The sequence below is a fragment of the Callorhinchus milii genome, unplaced genomic scaffold (assembly GCF_018977255.1).
Source record: "Callorhinchus milii isolate IMCB2004 unplaced genomic scaffold, IMCB_Cmil_1.0 Scaffold28, whole genome shotgun sequence".
NCBI lineage: Eukaryota > Metazoa > Chordata > Chondrichthyes > Chimaeriformes > Callorhinchidae > Callorhinchus > Callorhinchus milii.
Genome location: NW_024704769.1, coordinates 2,670,805 through 2,691,012, shown reverse-complemented (window position 1 = coordinate 2,691,012; position 20,208 = coordinate 2,670,805).

Genomic DNA, 20,208 nt, shown 5'->3' with positions numbered 1-20,208 from the left:
TCTATTTTAATACGACCCATATCATTAAATCCACAATATAACACAATGTTTTTACAGCTCACTCTTCGGAGCAATTTATAGTCTCTCTCTCTCTCTCTCGCTCTCTCTCTCTCTCTTTCTGCGAGCATCGAAATAGCATCCTTCAAACTCCATCTGCAGCGCATGCTAATGCACCACCGAGCAATTATTAATTGGTGTCTTCGCCAGAGAGACAGGTGTGAGTAGCAAGTAACTCGCTCTCGCTCTCGCACTCGCTCGCTCTCTCGCCCTGACCTGCGCTAAACTCGGTCAGGAAGGTTTTGATGAAACCGCGAGTTCCGAGGCTAGTGAGAGAGGGTGTGCGTCGTGCAGAGCAAGGTGAGCGAGAGAGAGAGCGAGAGAGAGAGAGAGAAAAAGTCTGTCCGTCCACACTCCCAGGTCAGGGTTAGAGACGCAGTGAAGGTCCTGTTAATTGCGCTCAAAGCGCTTCACGGGATACACTGTACAGTGGAGTGACTGTGTATGTTGTGGGAGAAACGCGGCAGCCGACTGCGCACAGCGGCGTCCCCACAAACAGCCGTGGATTGAGTCACCCAATTAATATTATTATTGTTATTATTTTTTGGAAGGGCTTATTGTCCCGGGAAACGCGACCAGATAATCGACTGACAAGCGGGTTCCTACTTACTGCTGGGTGAACGGAGGCGCGTGAGTGTGCGCGTGTGCGTGTGCGCGCGGGCGCGTGTGTGGAGTAAGGAAACTTGCCTAAGGTTTCGCCCTGACCTGGGAATCGAGCCCCGGTCCTCTGACCTGCGACGAGAGCTCTCCAAACACTGAGCCACAGCCCTTCAAGAGAAAGTGCAGAGGATCTCAGCACATGCACAGACCTAACGCAAACTCCCCTCCCCGCAGGCGCAGATTACCAGAGGGATTTAACAAGTCAAGAGTTAGATACTTGGATCCCTTCCGAGCTCGGTCCCCTTGTGATTTCAGCGTTTAAATGGCGATTAAGATGTTAGACAAATGCTAATGGGACTCTCTCACCAGCCTGTGTGACTCGAACTGTATTGTTAGGCTTTAGTTCCCGCGCAGGGCAACTGAGAAAGAAAGGTTTTTAATTGATTAGCGGAGGGAGATGGTGCTGTAACAGCAGAGATGGGATGCACAGAGCTCCTATTAAGGATCATCAATTTTATTGGACTGAATCATTAATTTCTTCTGCTCTTTAAGTGGTTGTTTTGTTCAGGGAAACACTCCCCACAGACACAGATACACACACACCACACACACACACACACAAAGCCACATGGGGACTTCTCAAAGCGCTTCGCAGGAAGTTCTGTCAAGCGGAGTGACTGTGTAGATTTTGCGGGGGGGGGGGGGGCGGGAAATAACCGCGGAGCCGATTGCGTGCAGCGCCTTCCACGCGAACGGTGGCGGCGGATCGAGGGGCTTCGAGGTGTGAATCTTCGCGGCTGTTGCTCCAGCCCTGGCCGGGATTAGCCGCTGTTTGAACGGCGTGTGTCTGGCTGCGTGTGGCACGAAGGAGATAAGTTTTTCTGCTTGAAATCTAACAAGCCAATTAATGTGCAGCCTGATCGCATCTGCACACAGTATCTGCTGTAACCCTCATTGCTTGGCTCACTTTACTGACTGTATCACATCAAGGGTTGAGCAGAAATTAGCAATCAATTCAACCCGCGGCTCTTGGTGGGGACTGTTTGCCGCTGTGCGCAATTGGCTGCCCACAAAACACACAGTCACTACACTTTGCGGCCTATTCCGTCAAGCGCTTTGAGACGCCTCGAAGACGTGATAAGGCGCTGTATCAAATGCGAGGTTGATTAGCGTTGTTGTTACGCCGCAAACTCCCGCAAAGTGCCCTGAGTCGCGGCGGTTAGGGTTCTGTGTCGAGCGTTATTTTATTCCCCGTCGCCTGGAAAATTCTTTTGCAAATACAACACGAAACGACATCCATACAGCGCCTTTCACGTCGGGAGGATGTCCCAAGGTGCGGGGGGGTGGGGGGGCAGTCAGGGATTTTACAGTGCGAGTCTCAAAGGTTTGTAACTCAGTTAGCGACCCCCATCGGGCAATTTCTCGTAGATTTTCAACTCAAAAGACATTGTAATTCCACTTAGAATCAGCCCCGAGGAACTGTTTTATCTTAACAGTGTGATGCCTTGTGCTAACGTCCTTCAGCAAATTCGGGTTGAATTCAACGATTTTCCACATTTCTGCCGTTTCGGTATTAAAACACCTACAACTTGTGTTTGCACAGCCACACCCGCCCCACCGCACCACCACCCCACCCCCCACCTCCTCCCCTCGCACACACGGCAGCGTCCCAGAGCTCTTAACGCTCGGCTGACCCTAACGGCTTTGCACAGCCCCACTCGTCAAGCAACTTGGAAGAGCGCGTCAAGCGAACTCCACTCCGCTGTCCGTTTTGCTTTTTACAGTGATTTTATATATAAGTAGAGAGAGAGAGAGAGAGAGAGAGAGAGAGACGATTGGGATTGAATGGGATTGAAGTAACCAAATTATTACTTATCTCTTTTTTTTTCACAAGGGATTATTACCCCCGAAAAAGCCATCATCCGCCAATCGACGGCCGGGTTCCCGCGTACCGCGAGGTAAACACGGGCGCGCGCGTGCGCGTGTGCGTGTGCGTGTGTGTGTGTGGAGTAAGGAAACTTGCCCAATGTTTCGCCCTGACCTGACCTGACCCTGTCCCGCCCGGGAATCGAACCCGGGGTCCTCTGGCTTGCGAGGCGAGGGCTCTAACCACTGAGCTACAGGGACTCCAAGTTGTCGTTGTTGTTGTTGGTGTTGTTGTTGTTGTTCTCCGCGCGGTCTCCGGTACTCTGCGTCTCAGGGAAATGCACAAACAAACACGGAGGGCGCAGCGAAGCCCGAGTTCCATAGCGATTTCACGCAGAACCTGAAACGGCTCTGAATCTGAATTTGTATTCCAGGGGATACTTTACAGCCCTCTGCAATTATTGAAAGTAATATTCCATCATTTCATGCTGTTCTTAATAATGGAATTAAAATTGAATTCTGTAATCCTCTCTTTGCCGGCAAATACGCGGCAATTTGTCACAGAGAGGGCTCGCACTTTGTGGCTGTGTCCCTCGGTCACAACAACTCCCGACGTGAATTGAGCGCCGCGAGGAGGGAACACGATTGGGTGGGGGGGGGGGAAGGAGACGGGGAACGAAGAGATGCTTTTGTGACAGTTAGCGCTATCCTTGATTGAGGCGTCCTGTGGCTCAGGGGGTTAGAGCCCTCGCCTCGCCAGCGAGGGGACCTGGGTTCGATTTCCCCGGGCGGGTCAGGTCAGGGCGAAACTATAGGCAAGTTTCCTTACTCCACACACACGCGCGCGCGCACGCACACGCACGCACACGCGCGCGCACGCACGCCTCTGTTCGACAGTATATTCCGTGAAGGGCTTTGAGACGTCTCGAAGACGTGACGAGGCGCCGCCTCAGATGCGAGGGTTGTTATTATTCGTTTAAAATGCGCAGAAAAAAAAATGGAAGGTCCCTTTAATGCCTATTCACCGAGCAAAGGATTAGAATCATTCTCCACTTAAACTCTCAAAGCCCTTCATTATTTTGAATTTTTCTTTCAGTTTGATCCTCTCTTAATCTTCTCGGTTGCGGCGTTTTTTTGTTTAAGCCTTTTCTTTTCGTAACACAAGACTTCTATACCTGACTATCAAACCGTCGAATCTGCCCTTTACCCGCTTTCCGACAAATGGCCAAGCAAACCATGGCGTGATGATAATAATAATAATAATATTAACAATCCTGAGCGCTTGACGATACGCGCCTTTCACATCGGGAGGACGTCTCAAAGCGCTTCGCAGGACGTCGCCGTAAACTGTAGTGACGGTGTGTTTTCAAAGGCAGCAAATTGTGCGCCTGAGCGGTACGCGCGGTCACCCTTTAGGTGCGTTAAGAAGCTGGTGTCAGGTGCAAGGCTTATTTTTATTCATTATTATTCAGGTTTATTGATTGTTATTAATTGTTGTTCATTATTATCGTCGGCGCGGTCACCCCACTTGACGGGAAGTCGTTCTTTGAGGGCTTCAAGGCGTTCCTCCAGTGTGATGCGGCGCTGCATCGAATGCAATCAAAATGTAATTTACATCCGCACAGTGCCTTTCACGTCGAGAGGATGCCTCAAAGCGCTAATTATGCGAGGGATTATTATTAATATTATTCTCTTAATAATGCCGACCGGAGCTGCGCCAGATGGGGGTGGGGGGGGGGGAGAAAGAGAGAGAGAACACTGGGACGTTTCCTCCCTTCAACCTTTTTTTTAAAGATTATTAATAAAAACAATAATAAATAATAATAATAATAATGATAATAATCCTTGCATTTGAGATAGCGGCGCGGCGTGTCTGGTCAGGACGTCTCAAAGCGCTTCGCGGGATGTACCGTAAAGTGGAGTGACTGTACGTCCTGTGGGCGAACTTGAGTAAAGGTTTAAAGTGGCAGTAAGGGGGAAGTGGGGGAGGAAACTATTTCTTCGCAGCCGTGAATTGCACTGGACTTGATGAGCTCCGAGCGTTGCTATCTGTGAGTTAGTGGCACAAGTCCTGACAGTCTCGTCTCCAGGTTTCATCGAGTCCTGGAGCACGGAACTTGCTACCTCGCTCGTAATACTTAATCAGGTCGGGGAGTGAGATTACACAAAAAAAAACCCATACCATTTATTTTATTTATTTCTCTTTGCCCGCGCTGCGTTCATTATTCGTCCAAACCTAATTGCACTGCAGTTCCCCATGAGAGATTTACGCTGCGAGAAGCAGTGAGATCTTTACCGTGCGGACGTGCGCAGCTCAAAGGCGATGAAATACCTTGTGGGGTGGGGTGGGGTTGGGTGGGGTGGGGGGGGGGCGGGAGCTACGGGAATGAGCAAAGGGTTTGAAAGGAAAAAAAGATGCCTCATCACCTCGTCACGACGTCTCAAGAATAATAATAGTCTTTGCATTTGATGCAGCGCCTTATCACGTCTTCGAGACGTGTGGAGTAGGGAAACTTGCCCAATGTTTCGCCCCGACCTGACCCGCCCGGGAATCGAACCCGGGACCTCTCTTCTACTCACTTACATCTCTCTCTCTCTCTCTCTCTCTCTCTCTCTCTCTCACACTCTGGCAAGCTCAGAAAAAAAGGATTCGCACAGTCACACACTTGACACTTGATGATCGCAAAGTTTAACGGTTGGCAGAGTGGGGGCTGTCAGTCATGGTCAGTTAGTCGCTTAAACGTCCGTCTGCCTCGCTCCCCCCCCCCCTCACACCCCATCCCACACACATCATTAGGTTCAACGGCTGACAACCAACCTCTGGTGCTCCATCAGTCACTCGGTCACGCTTCTCGGCTCAACCCATCAAGCCACGAGCAAACAGCCATCAATCTGAGTCAAGTGGTTCCATCCTCCCAGTCCAGTCCAGTCCAGCTCTGCGTCCAGGCCGAAGGGACTTCCTTTCTCTCCTGATCGACCTCCTGCCCGACAACCCAATCCTCTCCAAACCCAAACCGGTCGCTCACTTCACGGCTGTTTGTGGGACCTTGCCGTTTGCAAATAGGCCGCCACAGACCCCCACCACCACCCCAGTCACTGCGCTTAATAATTATTGGCGGTCTTCTTGCTGTGGAAGGCGCTATAGCGGACGGGAAGGACAATAATAATCCTTGCATTTGATACGGCGCCCTATCACGTCTTCCAGACGTCTCAAAGCGCCTCACAGGGTACGTTGGACTGTGTGTGTGCATTATTATGTGTTCTTTTAAGGGGATTAATACCCCTAGAAAAGCCACCCGCCAATCGACTAACCACCGGGTTCCTACTGACTGCTGGTAAACAGAGGCGTGTGCGTGCGTGTGTGTGTGCGCGCGCGTGTGTGTGTGTGCGTGTGCGTGTGTGGTGTAAGGAAACTCGCCTAAGGTTTCGCCCTGACCTGACCTGACCCGCCCGGGAATCGAACCCGGGTCCTCTCGCTTGCTCTAACCCCCCGCCCTGAGCCACAGGCATGGATTGCGTGTGGCCCGGAGATGCGTTGGAGAAAGAGTCACTGGCCACGGAAGTCAGGGGTTTTGTGTCAGCATTTCCCAGCGAGTGTAACAGACATGTCTCGCTTGTTATGAGACTTACCAGCTGATTATTGTCCTGCCTCACAGCGAGCGGATAAATGTGCAGTCGTGTGATAGTGCGGAATCCCAGCCTGACTGGCAATCTGGGCTGAGATATTAGCCGCGGAGGAAATGCTTGAGGAAAGGAGACCAAAGCGTGTCTAATTTGCCTTCTAATTCGTCCTAGAAGTGGCTCTGGGATACCGCCCGGGGACCGGAGACGCGAAGACGCCTGTTTCTCTCGAGAGTGCCGCACTCTTCCGTGTATCTGGCTCGAGACACTCAGATCATAATAACAATAATTTTTGACACAGCGCCGTATCACACCTTCGAGACGTCTCAAAGCGCTTCACAGGATACACTGTAAAGCGTAGCGACTGTGTATTTTGTGGGCGAAACGCGGCAGTCAATTATCCGGGGATTATTATCCCCGATGGAGCGATCCTCCAATCGACTAACAACCGGGTTCCTACTTGCTGTTGGGTAAACAGAGGCGTGTGTGTGTGAGGGGGGTAACGAAACTCTCGCCCTCTCGCTTGCGAGGCGAGCGCTCTAACCACCGAGCCACAGGGCTCCTGGTATACTGTGTCCCGAGATATTATTTTTTCCCCTGAAAGAAATCGGCGCAATTTGCATTTGAACGAATAATTTACTGATGCCAGAGAAATGGCTCAGGCCCAAAACATACCCACTATCACACATCTCATTCACTCCATGGCAGACACTTTGTTGGTTGATGGCTTCGTACATTATTCCGGGAGAAAAACATTGGACCTGTGAAGGTTTAGCGTTCTGGTGGATTAGAACCGGGGCTTTATTTTTTAACGCTTAATTAAGTGCTATTTACTTATTGATGCAGCGATTTCGGGGCTAAGGCTGTGGAAGACTCTTTCCTGGTTTGACATCTTCAAAATTCATCGTTTCATAGCTTTTATCGCTCCGATGAATGCAGGTCCATAGTCTTCAGCCTTTAATCAACAACTGAATCCCTTATCCATTGAATTATCCGCTAATCGACTAACAACCGGGTTCCTGCGGACTGCTGGTAAACAGAGGTGCGTGTGGGTGTGTGTGTGCGTGTGCGTGTGGAGTAAGGAAACTTGCCCAACATTTCGCCCTGACCCGTCCCACCCGGGGAATCGAACCCCTTCGCTTGCGGGGCGAGGGCTCTAACCCCCTCAGCCGCGGGTGTACGTCTCAACGCCGGACGGACAAGTGCTCGCACTGCGACCAAAACTGTTTCACGTTCCGAAATGAAGGCCTCTTCGTTAAATCGACCGTGAACCTTGGCGAGAGAGTGTGCGGAGGAGGCTTTTGAATCTCGACAAGAGTACCTCATCTATTTTGGCAACAATGCAATCGTTGCACTCGACAGCACTCGGGGACGTAAGTGCGATTGTGAAGAGGGATTTGTACAATGTCTCTTTTTATCTAAAAAAAAATTCTATTCCTGTGGTTAATTAGGGGTGTTGAGGGTCGGGCGGGCGGTGGGGGGAGTGGGGGGGGGAGTATTTGTTGGGAGTGTTGGCGTTCAGAGTTGAAGAGAAGCACTTCTGATGGTAATTGTACCAACGATCCTCTCGTTTGATACAGCACCTCTTCACGTCATCGAGACTCAAATCACTTGGGTGAACTGCCAAGTGATTTGGACTTGATATTTTTTGTGGGCCAAACGCGGCAGCCAATTTGCGCCCGGCAGGGTCCCTCCCCACAGACAGCCATGGAATTGAGGGGTCAAATAATCCCTTCTCCGATAGAAATAATAATAATAATAATAATAATAAGGCGGTCACTCAAATCGCGACCGTTTGTGAGTGCGTTTCAGCCACAAAATATACGGTCGATTCCCTTTACGGTGTATTCTCTCGAAGACGTGAGAAAGGGCTGTGTGTGTGTGTGGGTGTGTGTGTGGGTGTGCGTGTGGGTGTGCATGTGGGTGTGCGTATGTGCCTGTGGGGCATCAGCGGATGGGAGGAGTGATAGACCCCAAGGCATCTCTCTTTGGAACGTGACCTGAAGAATTCCTGTAGCAGTAACTAAGAACCCGCTTGTTAGTCAAAAATAATAATAATATTAATAATAATAATAAATTGGTCACATCAACCCACAGCTGTTGGTGGCGACGCTGCTGTGCGCAATTGGCTGCCGCGTTTCGCCCGTGAAATATACGTGGAGCGCTTTGAGACGTCTCGAAGACGCGATGGGGCGCTCTATCAAATGCAAGGATTATTATCATTACTATTATTAACAGAGTAATAACGTGCCTGTCGCTCGGGATAGCATCCCAGAGCGCTGGGCAGTGGCGGGAACGTGTTTCCAACTTCCACGCCGCGCAATAAATCCTCGCGTCGCGCTGATATAGCAGCCAGCGGCTGCTCACTTTGACACCCAGACACGGCTCGCAGTATATTTCACCAGCCTCCGCCACCGCAATTAGGGGGAATGATATATCGCGGAGACAGCGAAAGAGGCTTGTGGCTTTTCTTCGTCAACAGCTGCCCACTTTCGGTCAATGTCAGCCAGGATTTATTGCCCCTATTTATTTCCCCTGGTCCTCAGCTCTCCGGATTAACTCGGGTAAGGTCACCGACTACAGTTGATTTTACCGAGCCCGCTAATAGATAACCGATTAATCTGTGGTGTCATCGGACAGCCTCACGCGCCTGTGCGATCTTGATTCGTTCGCTGAGAGCTCACAGGTCGAGGACTAGGGTGTGTGTGTGTGTTGTGCGCGCGCGCGTGTGTGTGTGCTGTGTGTGTGTGAGTGTATGTGTGTGTGTGCGCGCGCGCGCCTGGGGTTCAATGTATCTGTCCGTGTCTCGCTTGTTCTGACTGATTGAAACACGAGTGGTAAGTCAACCCTATCTCATAAAGCTCAGTCGAACCTGTGGTTGTCTGACCTTAAAGGGCATCTTATCGGCCTACAAATCAACAGGCTCTATAAAAAAAATCGCTGCTTATTTGAGATAAGGAGTTAATAGCTGTTCGGCCACTCTCATGCACCGCAGTTCGCTAAGAAGTAGAACTCCCGCATGTTCTCTAAGACGTGATAAGGCGCTGCATTCAAGTGCAAGAATTATCATTATTCTAATTATTATTATTGTGGGTTCGAAGCTGCTGCGTCAGGGACTTGGAGCTCATAGAGTCAAAGCTGACGCACATTGATAATAAGTGTATCATCATCATCATCATTATTATTATGGACGTACTGTAAAGCGAAAAGACTTGCGTATTTTTGTGGGCGAAACCCGGCAGCCAATTGCGCCCGGCAGCGTCCACCGCAAACAGCTGTGGGTTCAAAGTAACCGGTTCTTGTTGTTTCAGTTGATTTTGGATCTCGAAGCGAATCGCCAAAGCCCTTGGTCTCAGCGGCGCTGAAGGGGAAGGGAGGTGAGCTGTTGGGTGAAGCGTTGTACCGAGTTTTGGGCCGTGAGAGCACTCGGGTTTAGGAATGCTTCGAAACTCCGATTGACGTAAAGATTCCCAGTTGGAATGAAGAGCCATCAATCCTGTATTAACCTCAAACTGATAGATTTTTCCCCTGGTGCACGTTGAGCTGGTGAGCAGAGAGAGAGAGAGAGAGAGAGAGAGAGACAGGCAATCACAGAGAAGTGCATTCGAAGACGTGTAGCAGCAAAGCAAATAATACCATATTTCTTACGATAATTCCTGAGTGAATCGAAGGCGAGACAAGTAGAGAGAGAGAGAGAGAGAGAGAGAGCGCGACTGGAAAGGATGCTCAGTTTTCGGGGGCTACGTTAATGCCACGTTAATTTCTTTGGAAGCACCTCACAGTTTTATATTAAAACTGTCCTGGTCTGTGTTTATTTGCTTGAGTTAGGCGTCTCAGTTACTTATAAGATACCCGGCTGACAACTTTTCGACGCGACAGGCACTGGGCTAAATCTAAGGACTATTGTTATTGTAAGGTTAATTGAAAGAGCGCACTTGACACCTGGACCAGGAAAAGGAAGAGTCGGGCAGGGAAACTTTTCGCCCTGGAATCGAACCCGGGTCCCCTCGCTTTGCCAGGCGAGTGCTCTTAACCGCTGAGCTACAGGACTTCCACAGGAAGAGAGAAATTGGAGGAAAGGGGGAAGCAAAAGGCGGTAAGTTTCTTACTCAAACACATTGACAAACCCATTTGATCTTTGCCCGTGTCGACAATATCACGCCATTCAAATTGCTGCCGAGGAAATGTCTTTGCCTTTATTGTCCAGAGAGAATGGTGATGCCATGGTAAACCTTAGCCATCGGTCTGTAGAGTGACCCACCTCTGATTTCAGGGAGAGTATAGTCACTCCGAGTGATACGGCGCTCCGAAACTCTAGCGTGAAGGCCACTATACAACTATACGCGTCGTTGTTGAATTCATCCCACCCCCTCCTGCTCTCAAACCTCCAGTCCTTTACAAAAGCATCTCATCTTCCATAGAGGTGGCTCCGCTTATACCAGACTATACAGATGCCTACTGTTAATGCCGGTCTATATAGAGATGTCACTCTTAATATCAGACTATATAGAGGTTCTCACTCTTAATATCAGACTATATAGAGGTTCTCACTGTTAATTTCAGTCTATATAGAGGTTCTCATTGTTAATATCAGACTATATAGAGGTGTCACTGTCAATATCAGTCTATATAGAGGTTCTCACTGTCAATATCAGACTATATAGAGGTTCTCACTGTTAATATCAGACTATATAGAGGTTCTCACTGTTAATATTAGACTATATAGAGGTGTCACTGTTAATATCAGTCTATATAGAGGTGTCACTGTTAATATCAGTCTATATAGAGGTGTCACTGTTAATATCAGTCTGTATAGAGGTGTCACTGTTAATATCAGACTATATAGAGGTCCTCACTGTTAATATCAGACTATATAGAGGTGTCACTGTTAATATCAGACTATATAGAGGTGTCACTGTTAATATCAGACTATATAGAGGTGTCACTGTTAATATCAGACTATATAGAGGTGTCAGTGTTAATATCAGACGGTATCTTCAAGGCACAAATTCTTTATGCTTTTGTATTAGTTGCCCTCCCCAGCCCCTTTTCAGCTTCTCTTCCCCCCCCCTGGTAGGATTCTCGGCTTGGTTTGGAGATCTCTTAAGGGTCAGCGCTGGGTGTCACATTCCCGGTTGTCCCCCCCAAAAAAAAGCCACCGTCATTGTGAAAAAGTGCGGCGAGATTGTTAAAGGGAACAGGAATAGTGTAGAAATTTTAATTCGGTTGACAACGCAGAGCTCATAAAAATAACATCGAAGTGTACTTAGAAGCTGAGAGGAATTGGCCGGAGGTACTAATGAGCTCAATGCGCGACATGAATCAGCAGTTTGAACGCATTTCCACGCGTTAGCTTTTGGGGGAACTCTTAAATGCCTCAAATGAAGCTGCTCCACAGAAGCAGTAGGTATTAAACCAGATTCATGGCTGGTTCGCGACTCACTCTGCTACTCTTTGGATTATTTTGAGGCGCTGTTTAATTACTAAGCCGCCAGAAGGTCAGGCAAATTACTAGAAAAAAAATCACGCCACGAAATTCCTTTCCTCCCAGGGATTTTTTCAGAGGCAACAGCAGCAACAACAACGACGACGAGTAACATTTCCACAGCTCCCTTTCGTGTCGGGAGGACAGTCAGGGATTTGGACCTGAGCTGGGGGTTGGGATCAGGAGGCGGGTGGGGGTGGGAGGTGGAGGCCCAGGGGGTGGTGGGGGGGGGGGGTAGGAGGGTGGACGAGGTGGAAGAGGAAGGGTCTTGAGACGGGTCTTGAAGGAGGCGAGGGAGGGAGAGAACGAGGGAGGGAGGGAGGGAGGGAGGGAAAGCCCAAAAGCCATCGTTGGTGTTGGCCTGTGCCAGGGACAACCCGTTCGAGCCAACCCGACTATTGTAGATGGTTTCGGAGCTGCAGGGAGAGAGGGTGTTGGTGTTGGGGGGGTGTGGGTGGGGGGAGAAGATACGATTCTGCCAGGAACTAGCCAGCCGTTGTGAATGAGCTGCCAATCGATGGTTGAAAGAGACTTGCAAAACCCAACGATCGATCGATGGGGGACTAACAAATTGGTTTCTGCCCAGTGCAGCTGTCAATGCTAAATGTGTTTCTTGTGCAGTGAGACAGAGACAGAGAGAGAGAGAGAGTGAGTGAAGCAGCACCTAATCTTTACCTCGCTCGTCTCTCTCTCTCTCTCTCTCTCTCTCCCTCCCTCTCTCCTCTCGCTCTCTCCCGATTCATTTGTCCGTTCGTTTCAACCCAGTGCTTCACAGCAACTGCGCGCAAATCCCTTTCACCCCCGCCCTCCCCACCTCTCCGACACCCCCCTCCCAGCCCCCTCACTCCCCAATCCGCCCTCCCTCCCTCCCGACTGGCACCAGCCTCCCCGGCTCTGACAAAAAGTCGTCGACCTCCATAGATGCTGCCTGACCCGCTGAGTGAGTGTTCGACAGCGATTACGCCGACGACGACAGCAACGACGACGACGCGCACTTACGCAGCGCCCTCCACCCGGGCAGAGCGCTCAGTTACCCGCTTTTGAGACCGCTTCAGCCAAACGGGGCAAATTTCCGCAGCTGCATCGAAACTGCCCGGGAAGACCTGTCCCTTTCAGTTCAATCAGCAGAGAATTAATTATTCAGCGCAATCCCTAAATTAACTATTTATTGAAATCAGTCAGCGTCGTAAATACCTGCTAACTCCAAGACAATCTATTCATTATTTTCTTTTCCCTCAAAAAAAAATCCTATTCAGAATCGACTGTATTATTTATAAGCCAAACCGCTGAGTCTCTCTCTCTCTCTCTTTCTCTCTCTCCCACACACTCTCTCACCGCCGACCACGCTTGCTCATTCCATCACCTCGCTGCCTTTCTCGACGGCAGAGTTATTATTCTCAGCGACTGGGGGTGTTGGGGGTGTGGGAGCAGAAAGATAATGATAAGCAATAGTAGACCCTGCATTCGACCCGGCGCCTTATCACGTCGTCGAGACGTCTCAAAGCGCTTCGCAGAACACACAGCGCGTGTCGCGACTGCGCAGTTTGCGGGCGAAACGCGGCAGCCAATTGCGTCCGGCGACGTCCCCACAAACAGTCGTGGACGGAGTTGAGTTAATTCCCGTTCGGACCTTGAATGGGGGATGTAATATAAGTGGAGAAAGAGAGAGAGAGAGAGAGAGAGAGAGAGAGGGGGTGGGGGAGAGAGAGAGAGAGGTGGGCGGTGTAAAAGCAAGTTGCTGTTGTTGTTCCGTGTGTGTGCGTGTGCGTGTGCGTGTGTCCAGCCAGTCACAGGCAGTTAATGCATTATTCTTCAGTCCCGAAAAAGACATAATTACTTTCTTCCGAATCTCCGAGGGATCTCATTCCAAATTACCATCTGTTCTGCCACAGTCTTGTCTAATGCGATGTTTTGCCCTTTTTTTTTTGTTCTCTTGGATAATGTAAAATAACTCCATTAAAGGATTTTTAAAAGAAAAAATAGCCGAGGAGACCCTCGTATCGAGACCGGTCGCACATAATGGCTGGAGCCCAACTCGGAACGACCTCTGGTTCGAAGGCATTTGATGGTTTCACTGAAATCCTTTGCGCCTCTGAAGCCCTCAGGGGTTAGAGCACTTGCCTGGGACCTGGGTTCGATTCCCGGGCAGGTCAGGTCAGGGCGAAAGTTTCCTTGCACCACACACACACACACACACACACACACACGTGTTTACGCAGCAGTAATAGGAACCCGATCGCCAGTCGATTGGAGGATCGCTTTACCGGGAGGGGGTTAATAAACCCCTCGAAAACCGTAAATAATAATAATCATTTGGTCACTCAACCCCACGGCTGTTTGTGGGGGACGCGGCTGTGCGCAACTGGCTGCCGCGTTTCGCCGACAAAGCACACGGTCACTACGCTTTACAGCGCTTTGAGAGGGTCGAAGAAGGAGGGAAAGAAAACGAGGGATCGGGTCTTGTTTGTAACCAGATTGCGTCTGACAAGGTGAGCGCCACAGCACAGGGCATTGCTAAGTGAGGCACGTTCCCACAATAGCGCGAACCTTTAATGATTTCCAATACAGATATCCGATCGGTGGCGAAATTAAAGTTAATAATACGCACTAATTAATCACCCGAGCTTCACAGGAACCCAGCGACTGCAGCGAGCAAACGTAGATCAGGTCTCGCTGGTCCAGCTGACTCTTACAAACCCAAGGAAATAAATTATTCCGGAGATGTTTGTAGCAATTATACGGGGCAGGAATGTGATACGGTAATTAACTGCGGCGAGAGCAAAAAAAAAATGATAGCTCCAGTTAATTAATGCTTCCCAGCGAATGCCATTTAACGGGTCTGTGAAGGGGTGGGTGGGGGAGGTTGCAAGCGACTTAAAAAGGGGGAAAAAAAAAGGGCGCAAAGTCTTGTCAGCGAGGACACTTGCTTGCTCCAGCCAAAGTCGGCGGCTCTCGCGTTAACACCCCCCCCCCCGCCCCGAAATTTCTTTCCCAACACCTTTCCGCGTCCGCCTGCATTTCAACGGCCGCTCTAATCAGACGCGGTGCAAGTTTCCCTACTCCGCAACGCTCTGTTTTCGCGGGAACCCGCCCGCTCGTTGGTCGGTTTGTGGACCTCTTTTCCGGGGGGTGATGATCCCTCCACCCCCGCCCCCGCCCCAGAAAAGAATGCTCGTGTCTCTCGATCCGCGCCATTGGGACGCAATTGGTCACTGCGTTTCGCCCACGAATACACACTTTACGGTAAAACCCTGTGACGAACTCGGCTCCTTCAAGGTACATCTCAAGACCCTCCGCTTCGACCGAGCCTTCGGTCGCCCTCCTACCCGCCCCCCCTACCCTCCCCTGCCCTCCGCCCCCTCCCTGATGCCAACCCCACAGCTCGGGTCCAAATCCCTGACTGTCCAGCGCCTCGGGACGTCCTCCCGACGTGAAAGGGCGCCGCGTGAATGCGTCGTAATGAGAGGCTTTTCTCTGAGCGTTGTTGGGGAATTACAGAGAACAGAGTAAACAACAGTAGAGGGTTTGAGTACATACATTGGCAGAGGTGCCAAGGTTTCTACGCAGCCAGTGGAGGTGACGAGCAGCAAATTTCTGGCAAACGCAAGTTGCCACAGCAACTCTGCTCACGACTGTGTCTCTCTCTCTTTCTCTCTCGCTCTCTCTCCCTCTCACCCAGATTCCGACTCAACTGAGAGAAAGCGACACAAAATACTTTTTGAGCTACAGTTTGGCTCCAGGAGAAATCCGCAGCGTGAAGCGAAGCGAACTGAACCCTTTTTGTGTGTTTTTTTTTTCCCCCAACGTCCCTAATTCGGGTGGGAGGGAGAGAGAGCGAGAGGGAGAGAAGTGGGTGGTGGGGGGGGGTGGGGGTTGGAGAGAGAGGGATGGAGAGAGAGAGAGAAAGGGGGAGTAGGAGGAAGGTTCAACTGTTGTCTTTCCATTCTATGCTCATGAGATGTCTCAAAGCTTAGAATATCCAACATATGTAGAATCAGAGAATGGTTTCGTAGACTATATAGAAACATAGGCGCAGGACCAGGCCATTCAGCCCCTACATGACTGTTTTACACGGCAGCGAGAGACTCGGCAAACTGAATCCCGTCCAGGATTAGGATCCCGAGTGCTTCCCAGATTCTGAGCCGCGTTGCTAAGTTGTGGGGCAATCTCCTGCCTGAAATTTGCTCCCCCCTCCCCACTCTTTCCGCCTCAGTGTTTTGTTCCGTGTTGTCCCAGGGCGCTGGGCAGTCCCATGATCTGCACCCAAGGTGGGGGGGGGGTTGGGATTAGGACGGGGTGGAGGGCGGAGAGGATGGAGGGGGGGTTGGAGGGTGACCGAAGGGCACGGAGGGTCTTCAAGGAGGCAAGGGAGAGGTGGAGGGACTGCGGGACGGAGTTCCAGAGGGTGGGACGACCGTTGAGACGATTCAAAGCGCTTCACACGATCCACCGTAAAGCGCAGTGACTGCGTTTCCTGCTCGCAGGATTATTATTATTATACTGTTATTATTAACCTAAGATAAAGACGTGAAAGGCTGGGAGGGAGGAGGGGAGGGGAGGGGAGGGGGAGAGGGAAAGATACAATGGGCGCGAGGGCGAGGAAAAAGACTTTACAAAGGTAAAAGTCAGCACTCGTTGGTTAATTTCAGGGCTCGGCATCCACCTGATCTCCTGAAAGCCCTCAATCTTCCCAATGCCTTTGCACTTCTTCGCAGCGCAGTCCCTGTTATCAAATGCCAGCCACAATCTCCTTGACATTTAGCTCATTAGTTCGGCTCAACCTTTCCTCAGCTGTTTGGTTGTGATTCCCAAGTCGACTCGTGTCGGCATCCACGCACTTTTCGGCCCCCGAAATAAGGGAGGAGCGCGGCCGTGGAGGGCTGCGAAGGTCGGGACGAGGAGCTCGCCCTCGCACGCCGACTTTCACGCCCGGGAGGACGCCTCGAAGCGCGTCAGTAGAGCTGCCGTTACGAGCGCAGAGGCGGAAGGCAAGTTCGCCCGTTGGGTTCTACCGAAAGGCCATCGCTACTGAAGAGTTAACCCATTTTCCTCTCTCTCCGTAGACGCTGCCTGACCCGCTGCGTGTCCCCAGCGACCCCTGTTTTTATTAGCCCCGTTTCTACCGTTGTCTTTCAAGCACGAAGACATCCCAGAGAGCTGACCTCAACGATTCTCCCATCGCCTATCAAACTGCTTCGTAATTTCCTCCCTTCCCAGCTGCTGATTTATCCTTCGGAGTAAAGAAGTCACTCCCAGCGTCTGGTTTCCCTCTACGTTGGCTGACCTTTCCTGAACGCAAAGGCTCACTGACAGGAGAGCGGAAAACGAGCAAATAAATACCTCCAAGGGCTCGGGCTAATTTCAGGCCTGATCTGCTTTCGGGCTGGGGCTTTGCTGCAATTATCTTTCGATAATAATAATAATTAATAATAATAATCCTCGCGTTTGATGCAGCACCTCATCGCGCCTTCGAGACGTCTCGAAGCACTTCACAGGACGCAGTATTGAGTAAACTGACTATATACTCCGAGTTACGCCGAGATGGACGTGGATGGCTACGGGGGACAGAGCACTTATTATAATTAAAGGAACATTTCCACTGTTTTGGATGCAAGGAAATTAACATAACTGCAGGGAGTCAAACTCAATCATATGATAAAGTTCAGCTGATCGACATCGCAGAACAATGTGAATCGTGGAAGCTTTATCCTGGGGAAAAAGCAGTGGCACATCAGTGATTAAATAGTATTTTTTCAATGCATTTTAAATGCCTTTTTCATGGATTTGTGGCCCTGTTTATCATTCTCCAGCTTAAAGAAAACAGCGCAGCGACCGGCTCGCGAGCTATAAAGGAAATCACACGTAAAATATAGCGTTTGCATTTGGAGTTCCTTGTGCCAAACGCTGTTCAAATATATCACAACCCCAAATTTCTCGCCTCTCACAAGCTCTTTGATGCCATTGGATTTGGACTTCCTTAAACTGCGACTGGATTTAAGGACTGCTCCCCGTCATTCCGGCCCCATTTCCTACAATTTAGGGCAAATTGTTTTTTACAGGCTTTAATTAAGTCCGACAATAATAACAATAATAATAATACTTGTGTTAGATACAACGCCTTATCGTGTCTTCGGGACGTCTGGAAGCGGTGCGCAGAACACACCATAAAGTGAATTGACTGTCTATTTATGTTTTGTGGGCCAAACTCCTCGTTTGTCTCACAAACCGTCGTGGATTTTTTTTTAAGGGGTAATTAATTTTTTGAGGGGTGTGTGTGTGTGTGTGTGTGTATAGAGTAAGGAAACTTGCCCAGTGGTTCTCCCTGACCCGACGTGCCCGGGAATCGAACCCGGGTCCTCTCGCTCGCGAGGCGAGGGCTCTAACCCCTGAGCTGCAGGACACTGGTCCTAAGTGGACGAGAGACGGGAACGCTTGGCCAGACAGCGCACGCTCCCTCTCTCTCTCTCTCAAAGGCCAAGCTCTGTGCGGTTGTAGCTGGTTAGACTCCAGCAGTTAACCCCAACGCACCCTCTGGTCTCCCCCCTCCCACCCCCACCCCCCCCCAAAGCTCTTGGCCACCGGCGCCTAAAACTCTCCGGAATTCGGGAAGCAGGGTGAAAAAAATAGGACCGCGTTTACGTAATTGACGGAGGTGTTGAGAGACACAAATCTGCTCGAGTGTTATCCCATTGTTGCCGCTTTCTCTTCTGCGACAGAGATTATGCATTTCGCAGCCGCTTTGAGAATGGCTTTGGCTTCTCAAAAAAATATATATAATTCCCGCTATGAGCGCCTAATTAAAACGAAAAGATCCGACAAGCGGCTGATCAGCAAATTAACGGTCCTCTAAGAATAACTGATGTAGGAGCAGTCGAGGAGAAGCGTATGTGACCTGTGTGCTTTGCCTCAGCGGCTGAGAATCCAAACGGGTGATTGGCACTGGGAATGACCAACGGTTGGTTCCTTCCAGTACAATGTGCGGAGCGACGGGGGAATAATAATAATAATAATAATAATAATAACCCGGGTCCTCTCGCTCGCGAGGGAGGGCTCTAACGGCTGAGCGTAGGGGGACTTCCGCAGGAATGGGTTGCAATTGGCTCAGGTCAGGGATAAGGCGATCAGATACGATGGATGTTGAAAAGGTACACGTGGCCGTTTGCAGCCCGACTAATATTCCCCGTCGCCTTAAACGGATCCATTTGGTCTCGTTATATAGAGTGTTTCGCAGGTGATTTCTATCTCAGACTTCAGGCTTTATTGATTCCATTTGGGTCTGGATTGCTGGCCTCCGAAACGCCCCCCGAGGTGCGAGCCCTTGCGAGTTCTGCGGTGGAAGTCGAAGAAGGAGAAATCTTCTTCTCCTGCTCCTCCTTCGGACGGGGATCGCTTTTCCCGCCGGTAACAATTAATTCCACGCGTCGTGTCCCCGAAGCTCTTGCGCCGTCTCGCATTTCCGAACAGACATCCATCTCACTGGTTCTCGAATGGATCCGTTTCCCCTTCGAGACGTCTCGAAGAGGCGATAAGGCGCTGGATCGAAGGCCAGGGTTGCCATTAACGTCACGTATTCTCGTCAAGCCTCCTAGTCTTGCTTAAAGGCTGTTTTTTTTTTTTCCTCGCTCGGCGTCCCGGTTCCTCCTGAGACGACCGACGGCTGGAGGTCACGGGGGGGCGGAAATGGGGGAGAAAGAGAGAGAGAGAGAGCGAGAGAGAGAGGGAGAGAGAGAAAGGGAGCGCGTGAAATGGAACAACGAACAATGGAGTGGTTCTCCTCGGCTACAGTCGGAGCATTTAGACGACCGCTCACCCCTCCAAACTGTCACTGTAGAACATCAGCAAACCAAGCACTTGCCCTGAATATAAATCCCTCAGTCACTTACACATGTAAATTGTCATCTGCCGAGCTTTGCTCTCTCTCTCTCTCTCTCTCTCTCGCTCGGTGTGTCAACTTGAGCGAAGGCATCCCTTGCCCCTCCCGCCCCCCTCCCCCCTTTATCCGTCACCCCCTCGCCCCCTCGACCCCCCCTCCCCACACCCACACCCCCAAAAAAAACGAGACAACTTTGAAATGCCCCTCCGAGCTCCTGCAGGGGATTAAATCGGGTGGGACAGGTTTGCGAGGGCGCGGGTGACGTATCGGGGTGCGGTTTATTGGGGGTTCGACACGTCACGTTGCTGTAACACGCATGCACGCACGCACGCACACGCACGAACACGCCTGTCGCTCTGGTTACGTCTGGTGCACTAAGCCACACGCACGGACAACTCGCATTTATACAGCGCCCTTTCAGGCCGGACGGGTTAACAGTGGAGGGGGGGGGGGGGGGCGGGGGTCGCGCTTGGAGCCCCCCCTTTCTCCACCCCCCACTCTTTTCGATCGTGCCTACGGAGGGGGAGGTGACCTGAAAATGGGGAGCGAGTGTGGGGGGCAGGGGTGGGGGTGGGTGGGGGTGGGTTTGCGTGTGCGCGCGTGTGTCCGGGACACAAGGAACAAACACGCGGTGGGTTTCCTGGTAAGACGCAGACACAGACGCGCGGAATAAAAGGCTTTTGTTGCTCTGCGCTGGTGTGTTTCT